We start from the raw sequence: 8022 nt of genomic DNA, 5'->3' as shown, positions 1-8022 counted from the left end.
AAAAAATAAAAATAATAAATAAAGTTGAGGAGCCTGGGAGATGGCTCAGTGAAATAAGCGCTTCCCTGGCAAGCTCAAGGGCCTGAGTTCATTCCCCGGTTCTGCAAATAAATAAAAATAAAGTTGAACTGGACATGGTGGTGCACACCAATACTCAGGAGGCTGAGGCAGGGTTGCCATGAGTTCAAGGCCAGCCTGCACTACACAGTGAGACCCTGTCTCCAAAAAAGAAGTGGCACATGCACATAAGCCACAGCCTAGTAAATGTCCTTCTAGATATATACCCTACACATACACAGTCATTAACCAACACATATAGGAATGTTCATGGTGACACTATTCAGAGTATCATCAAACTGTCAACCTTAATGACCGTCAGTATTAAAAAGACGTGAGAACTTGTAGTATATTCACTGACACTGAGAGCGGATGACACCTACGCTCTACACAATAGTGTCTTCATAAACGTGATGCTTACTGAAAGAAGCCTAACACAGAAGAGAACAGGAAATACAAAACGGGTGAAAGCACCCTGGAGTAAACTGCTGAGACCAAATCTGTGTTCCGCTGGACCTGACAGTGGCCCTGACCTTCCCCTCATGAGGTTGTTTTCATTGTGCTTCAGTGTTTGACAATTCTCTTTTATCGCAGCTGTGCATCATTACAAAACACATACGGAACTTTAAGAATTCCTCCACTCAAGCTTTATTTACATAAGCATGAATCACAGGAACTTGAGGAATGCACCTCCCTTGAGGGTCTTCATCACACATGCAGACTGGGCTCTGGATCAGGCTGACCTGACTTTAAAGCTCTCTGAAGTAGGCTTGAGCCAGCAACACAGGATTTTGTTTGTCTGAATTTATCAAAGAGGAACAAATGAGCTTCGTAAGCAAATTTTCTGCACTCCCAACTAGGAGGGGCCTTTCATGAGCTCTGGCATGAAAACTCACTTGTCTCATTCACATACTTCATACACAGCTTCCTGAACGGCTGCTAAGCCATCAGGACTTGTGGTCCAGCGACAACCTGCTGTGGATCACGGGCACGGTCCATGTCACCACTGGGGGCACTAGCAGCTTTTTGGAGCTAAGGAGGGATGGGGTGGGATAGAGGGGAAATGACCTTAGTATATATGGTTCAGTGAGTACCTTTGAAAAGAAAACTGTAATCCTGGCACTTGGGAAGCTGAAGTAGGAGGGTCACTGTGAGTTGAGGCCATACTAGGCTGGCTCAAGACCACCCCGAGTGGCAGACAAGAGACCCTGTCTCAAAAATAAATAAACACAGGAAACTAATTGTTTCTTGTTTTGTCTGCAGGGAAATGTGTCATACAACATCAGCATCAGCTGCAACTAGCTGGCCTCAAATAGTTATGTTAACAGGGTCACGTGCTGTAACAGGTCACTTACACTTTTTTCCTTTTGTTTTTTTTACATTTGACTGCTAACAGATTTTATGTTTCACGTTTCCCTTTCCTTTTCTGCTTCACTTGTGGGCAAGCTGATAAGCAAAGTTGTCTCTCTCTCTCTCTCTCTCTCTCTCTCTCTCTCTCTCTCTCACACACACACACACACACACACACACACACACCCTGCCTTTTATACCAGAGGGAAGTTCCAGCCCCCATGGTGTCCTTCCCTGGCCCTATTTTGCCGTAATAGCCCAGCTCTGGTTCTTTCCTGTTTTCTCAGATTACTCTTGGACCTGTTTTGAAGCCACCTATTCTCCCTAGAAAATCTCATTTTGTGAATAATAAACTTCCATGCCTTTTTTTTTTTTTTTTTTTTTTTTTTTCTTGGCTGGCTCAGAATGCCTTCAGGGCAGGTTTGGCTGGCTTGAGTTCTGGGGATCAAACCACAGCAACCTGAGGCTGCCTGCTTTGTTGAAGCAGCCACTTAAATAACTGAGTTAAGGGACAGGCTCCCTCCATGCCCTTTTGGGGTACAAGTGTATCATCATCAGGTTCAACATCCTAACCAAATTTTGGAAGCAGGCCCATTCTGATTTTTTTTTTTCCCTCGGAACCGGGGATTGAACTCAGGCCCTTGCACTTGCCAGGGAAGCACTTATTCCACTGAGCCATCTCCCCGGCCCCCACCATTGTTTCTTCCAAGTGACCACACCATAGCCCCTTAGCAGGTGTCACCAGTCCCAAATTCTTAGGTCAACTCCTTTATACAGACATGCTATAGCTGCACTAAGGTTTTAAATGATTCCAGATAATGGCCCCAAATACACTTGATCTGTAAGTATAAATAACGGCCTATCTTCATGTATGCCCCAATCAACATCGTAGGAGTTGGCACCTTTCTGAGAAAGGAACCTAGACTCCTGTGCCCTAAACCCTTCCCTGGTTACTTTGGCAACTTCCCAGGTATCCTCACATGTGTCTATGAATTTGACAGTCTAAGTTGCCACCTCTGTCTTAGGTGGCACCACTTTTTTTTTTTTTTTTTTTTTTTTAGTACAGGGTCTACCGGGTCTCACTACACAGATGGGACTGGTAGTGATCCTCCTGTTTTCAGCTCCCAAGCGCTGGGATTACAGACACGCACAACCACCTCCAGTCTCAGTAGCCATCTCAGCACACCCTGGGACCTGCCGGATCTAACTGGCTGCAGTGCTCTGCCTAATCAGGTGCTTTAATCCGCTGAGCTAGCTCACCGGCACGTTAGTTACTTTACTTGTTGCTGTTATAAAATACTTATTACTTAAATGAAGAGAGGTTTATCTTGGCTCAGGGCTTGTAGGGGTCCCACTACCTAGTCCTCTGGCTCCAAAGCAAGACCCGTGACAGCCGCCCTTCAAGATCCTTGAAGGAAGTCCTCATTCCTTGCCTTGTTAGAGACGATCAGGAGGGGGGGAAAAAAAAAAAAAAAAAAAAGCACCAAAACCCCTCTGTTTCCTCTCTCGTGAGGTTGGGCGCTGACTCGGCCTGGCTCTCGGGCCGTGACACAGACGGCTTCCGGCTGCGCTGCTGCTGCGGCTGGACCAGGGCAAGCGTATCCACAATCCCGCACTCAGGGCGTCGGAAGCAGCAAGAGCTTCACAAGATCGAGAGAAGGCTGGGCGATTTGGAGAGACCCTGTCCCACAATTTATTTTTTTAAAAAAGGTCTACACTATAAAAATAAATAAATGAATTAGGAGGGTTGCGGATGTAGCTTAATGTGAAGGTCCTGAGTTGAATCCCAAATACTAAAACATAAAATTTAAATTTAAAAAGCCAGTTATCTCACTGCTCAGAAGACCCCTAGGCCTCTGAGGAACATTTCAGGGGCTCAGAGGGCTCAATCGCTTCAGAGTGTTTCTGCGATCCCGTGTCGGTTTCCTCTTCCTACCCTGGCAGGCAGGCGCACCATGTGACAAAGGCCCTGGCAACCCACAGCCTGTCTCCATGGCAACAGCCAGGCGCGAAGGAGCTCCTCCTCCCTCCGCAGCACAAAGCTGGGGGCTCACAGGTGGGTGGGTGCACCAAGGAAAGAGACAAGCAAAAAGAGAAAATGGCTGTAAAGAAGGAGCAACTCATCTAAGCAAGGAGCACACTGAAGTTTTTAGAAACAAGAGAAAACGCGAGGATTGAAAGTTCGTGACAGGGGGCCTGGCCGTAGCTCAGGCCTTTAAGTGGCTGCTTCCACAAAGCTGTCAGCCTCAGGGTGCTGGAGTTCGAACCTCACACCTCTCCAGCTGGCCAAAAGTGCCCTGAAGGCATTCGAGGAACAAAAAAAAAAAAAAAAAAGAAAGAAAGAAAGTTCATGACAGAGCATCTGTTTAAATGAAGGCAAGTGGACCGGCCAAATAGCTCAGCAGATTAAAACACCTGCAAGCATGTGCAGGGACCAGGGGTTCGATCCCCAGGCCTGCCAGTGCCGGCCCCACCCCCCGGGTGTGCTGAAAGGGCAATTGAGACAGAGTGTGGTGGTGTGCATGCTCTTGGGGGGCTGTAAACAGGCAGATCACTACTACGAGTCCGATCTGGTAGTGAGACCCTGAACACCCAAGTAGACCCTTCCCTAAAAATGCAAAAAATAAAAAATTGTAAAAGGCAGGTTAAAAAAAAAAAAGGCAGGTTATACACATATGTAATTAACTATTACTTTGTTTCTTTCTTTCTATTTATTTATTTATTGAGATAGGATTTCACACTGTAGTTCAGGCTGGCCTGGAGCTCACTTTGTAGACCAGGCTAGTTTCCACCTCACAAGGATCCTCCTGCCTCAGCCTCCTGAGTGCTAGGATTATGAGTGTGCTCTGCTTAGCTCTCATGGCAATCCTCTTGCCTTTGCTTCCTGTTAGGGTTTGTGTCTAGATGTTCCCCAAAGCCTCATGAAATCATGGGGCTGGCTTCGAGAGCTTGTGATTAATTCATGATCCAATGCTGGGATTATGGGTGTTAGTGCCGCTGGGACTATGGGTGTCGGAGGTACACCCACCCTAGGGGGGGACAGCCCAAAATCAGTGTAAGGAAGGGAGAGAGGCTTGCTCTCCGCTCCTGCTCCTCCCTTTTTGCTCTTGCTGCTTTGCTGCTTTCTGCTCCGAGGGACTGCTGCCCTCTGCCATGTGTCACTCTGCCTTGGAGCCAGCTGATTATACACTGAAACTTCCACAGACAGTGAGCTAAAAACACCTTTCCTTCCTTAGTTATAGGTGTCAGGTGTTTTGTCCCAGCAAAGAGAAAAAATTAACTAAGACACCACCCAAGTGTTGGGATACATGTTACTTCATGAGAACATGAGAAAGCTTCAGAGATGTTGTATTAAAGGGAAGAAGTCAGTCACCCAAGACCACGTAGTCTATTATTCCACTTATAATACATCCCCAAAAGGCAAACTCAGAGAGCTATTACCAGAGACTATACACTTTTTTCTCATATTTTTCATCATGACATTACTTGAGTTTGTATAAAATGCACGTTCCAGGGATAAAATAAGTTAGAATCTGGTGAAAGAGGAAGAGGGATAAGCCCCGAGGCCTCTCAAAAGGCTCTTGATTCAATCCCCGGTTCTGCCAAGAAAAAAGGCTCTTGAAGCAGCAGTGGGTCCAATCTGCAATTAGATCAGGTGCTACGGAGAAGACCAGAAGGCCCAAAGATGCATCAGCCCTGATTACAGCAACCTGAGAGTGGGCGTCCTGGGGGCAGGCATCCTTACTTATTCTCCAAGGGCCACGCCATGCAAGTGGTTGAAATACAAGAAGGTTGGATATGGGAAATTTAAGCCTTCCCTGTAACGTGTAATAACCGTTTGTATTGCATTGTGTTATGCCTTTTCCTGATAAGATAAAATGAAATGCACCCTTGGTCACCTAGAGGATTCTGCTCAGCACTACTGTCTGTGACAGCTCCTAACTGTTATTATGTTAAGGAGATTTAAACCCTAACGCTTCCCAGATAGGGAGACCTCTAAAATTCAAATTTCTTTTTCTTTTATTTGCTGCAATTCCTGAGTGTGGGTGGTGTGCACCTTCACACCAGAAATTGAGCTTCCACCGTAGTTCCATACAGAGTGCCAGGCACAGGCTATGGGGACTCAATAAAAAGTCCTCAGGGTGGGAGGAGGAGCGAAAGAAGATGGAAGAAGAAAGTGAGCTGAAAGAAACCCTCTTGAAGGAACCCTGCCAACAAGGCGCCAGATGGCTGACCCTAAGGGTGACCTTGGTTCTGTTGAGTAAACACAGTAACAGCTCTGTGTGGAGAGAAGATATAGGGTATAATATCTATTCTATGAGGCAAAGGAATCTTGCAAAGAGAAACAACTTTTAGGAGAAGAAAATAAGTAGTCCATTATCTATGCACCAAGCATGCCTATGAGTCATCTGAAGAGAAGGTCTCTTCTGTTACTCTCCAGGTACACATCGATCCAGCCCAAGGAGGTGACAGCTTGATCCTGGAATGTTCTTAAGTTACACTACTGAGGGAGCCCAAGCCTGTCTCGGTTTCCAGCAGAGAGAGAATGCAGTTAACAATAGCAACATTTTATTCCTTTATAACCAATGCAAATAGTGTTTAAGTGCCAGAGGCAGCAAGGAGACAAAGTGACTCATGGTCTGTCCTGTCCCAGTGGCTCCTTTGGAACACTTATCTTTTCTTTAGTCTCTTGGTGGCTCTTAGTGGGAAAACATGAAGTGAGTCACACACCATCCTGGAGGACTTTTCCTTTAAAGAAATTCATGTGCTTTAGATACATCAATATTCTAATACAAAATATCACCTCTACACCTACAGGTTTTTAAAACAAAATTGAAATATCTTTTTACCCCCTATTCCTTCTGTGTAAGAAAGGCCATCAAAGTAAACCCAGAACCATAAGCAATCATATAACCTGTTGCTTAGTTTTAGGAGAAATTCCTCGTACTTTGTTTTATAATTTTCTTCTTACAATATGTTCCTTTATTTAATAGATACTTATTGGTTCCCTATACTCTGGTTTCTCTTCAGATCGTATAAATCTTTTGCCTTATTGGTTCCCTATATCATGTCAATTCTCAGCCAGTTTGCTCACTGGACATTGTCCCTTTCCTCATGGAGCTAGGGATCTATTAGGATAAGTGGATGTTAATGTAATAATCATGAAAATTAACTATAATCTCTGTTCAGTGCTTTGAAAGAGAAGTGTTAGGAAAAGTAAAAAAAAAAAAAAAAAAAACCTAAGAGACTCGAACTTTGCTGGAGGAATCAGAAAAAGGCTTGATTAAAAAAAAAAAAAAAGATTTCACATGACACATGGAGAGGCACAGGAAGGGTGTGGAGAACATTCAGGCATTTGTAATACTGGCCTAGGCAAAGCCCTGAAGCTGCAGCTGCCCAGTGGGGACACAGCCTGAGGGGAAACTTCTAAGGTACTTATAGAGATGAAGCCACAGAGGTGGTTATAGGGCCTGTACCTAGATGCCTCCTGAAAGCCTCCTGTGGTCATATTGGGCCTTTCTGGAGGTGGAAGTGCTGCAGGCAGCTAGGTTAGATAGAAATATCATAGGTAGTCAGACAGGGCTAGGCCCTCGAAGGAAATAACACAGAAGACAAGATACCTTGCAACTGTAAGAGGGGACAGATGCTCCCGCTGTGAGCTAGACCTTATGACCAAAGATCAAACAAATGCTGACCTCCCTAAAGATTAGCATCCGGGATGGATCATCACCTTGAGGAAGCCAGGAAGAGTCACTAATGCAACCGCTACCAGCTGGCTACTGAACAAAGTCCTGCTCTATATTCATGCCTGCTTGCTCCGTGACTTGCTTCCCCATTTGGTCCTGGACTTAATCAATTTTATCTGAGCAATGGTACTTGTAATCTCATTGCTTGACCGTAGTTTTATCCCACCTCATGCCCACCTAAGTGAGTTCCCATGTTTTCTACCTTTTTAGACCTGATTTACCACATGGTTTTCCTCTATAAAAGTCCCTGACAGAGATAGCTTCCTGGGGACCACCCGCTCAGATCCCCCCTCCTCACCCTCTCTTGGACACGAGCTTTCTTTCTCCCAGTAAATATATTTGTTTTTTAAATTTTTTTATGTTTTCTTTTTTCTTTTCCATAATTTTATTGAGAAACAAATAGCAGTGAGACAGTTTCAAACCAAATTGGTAGGACAGTTTCAATAATTAACACATTGCATACATTCTTCCTAGTGGTTAATTACTGTACAAGATGTGGACATGATATCCTATTTACAAACACTATTAGAACAAATCGTTCTATTCATTAAGAGAATGTAACTATATATCTATCCTAACCATTTTGAATAGACAGATACAAAATGGACACTCATCTGTATCCCCTTTTTTCGTTTATTTCCATTATTTGTATATTATAGGTGTGTTAATTCAGCAAAAATATTCTAAAGGAGTCCAGGAGACCATAATAGTATTGGGTCTTCTGCTTCACTGGCAATGTCAGAAATTGTTGACCTGAGTCCCCTACAGCTCAACATAACAGCATGGCTTTACTTTTTATACTTCGTTTTTATACTTTTCTGCTGGATGGTTAAAACCAAGGTAAAGCAGGACCTATGCAACAAGAGTT

The sequence above is a fragment of the Octodon degus genome, unplaced genomic scaffold (genome assembly GCF_000260255.1).
Source record: "Octodon degus isolate 3935 unplaced genomic scaffold, OctDeg1.0 scaffold00015, whole genome shotgun sequence".
Taxonomy (NCBI): Eukaryota; Metazoa; Chordata; class Mammalia; order Rodentia; family Octodontidae; genus Octodon; species Octodon degus.
Note: the sequence above shows the minus strand (reverse complement) of the source record.